The 1,274-nt window shown below is 46.0% G+C and overlaps 1 protein-coding gene across 1 annotated transcript in view; it reads right to left on the minus strand.

Annotated features, from left to right (window-relative positions):
- Positions 1-1,274, minus strand: part of TSHZ1 (teashirt zinc finger homeobox 1) — an 18,548-nt gene that overhangs the window by 5,278 nt on the left and 11,996 nt on the right. The window lies entirely within an intron of this gene.

Below are 1,274 nucleotides of genomic sequence, written 5' to 3' on the forward strand. Positions count from 1 at the left end.
CACCCCCGCCCCAAGGATCCCTCCTGCAGACTCTTCCTTCCATAAGTGACCTGCAAGTCTCCTCATGAATTCCTTGTAGCAAATGTTTGCAAACACCCATCAGGCGGGACCTGGTTGTCAAGTTTTAGGACAAGATATTTCACAGACAACATTATATGGTTTCCATACACAAAAGCATTCCTCAATGGCAAGCAGTAAAAATACCCTGCTCTTCACTCAAAAGAAGAACGCAACACAGCACCACCAGTCCCCTGCCTGGACAGAGCAGAGCGCCAGCCACACGGCCTACCCAACAGAGGCAAAGGGCCGCGGCTGTGCACCAGTGTCTAAGCAGCAGCATTCACCATGACCAAAAGGTGGACACAGCCCATGTCCATCGATGGAGCAGTGACTGAACAAAATGTGGTCTAGCCACGTGAGGGAGTGTCATCCAGCCTTACAGAGGAGGGAAACCAGACGCACACTGAAACACAGGTGAACCTGGAGGACACTGTGCTGAGCAAATGAGCCACAAAGAAGGACAAACACCATACGATCCTCTTATGTGAGGCCCCAGAGTCTCCAGATCCACAGATAGAAAGTGGAATGGTGGGTGCCAGGGCCCAGAGGGAGAAGGGAAGGGGAGTTGTTTTTTAACAGGTAACAGAGTTTCAGGTTTGGAAGATGAGAAGGTTCTGGAGATGGACGGTGGTGATGGCCGCACAATGTGAATGCCACCAAATTGTACACGTAAAAATGGTTAAGATGGTAACTTTTATGTTATGACTATTTTATCACAATAAAATTTTATTTTAAAGTAGGAAAGGCCAACAGTTTTGCTCCATCAGCCTACCTGCACAGCAGAGTGGCTTCTCGGGCTGAACGCAGCATCTCCTAAACAGTGTCCCAGAGGATATTGACAGCTGTCAAATGAGTGAGGACTGGAGGGCACATAAATTATTAGCTGAAACCTTGATTTTTTTTTACTGCAGGGCATTTAACATCTTCTAATATGTGACAGACCGTATTCACTCTCAAGGGGAGAATACCGCATGCACCACGTCCTAAATGCATTTGACCAACATGCTTTTACTTATTTTTCTTTTTTTTGAGAGAACGACTAGCTGAACTCATGTTCCATCCACAACTTGGGAAATCTGGGGTTAAGATACGTTCTAGAAAGACCCTATTAAAATGCATTGATATGACCTGAGAGGGGTGTCTCATTAAAAATAATCATTCATTATCACATTATCAGAGCCAGATCCTAAGGGAACATGGCAGAGAACACACGC

Source organism: Galeopterus variegatus, unplaced genomic scaffold (assembly GCF_000696425.1).
Source record: "Galeopterus variegatus unplaced genomic scaffold, G_variegatus-3.0.2 Scaffold11469, whole genome shotgun sequence".
In the NCBI taxonomy this organism is placed as follows: Eukaryota; Metazoa; Chordata; class Mammalia; order Dermoptera; family Cynocephalidae; genus Galeopterus; species Galeopterus variegatus.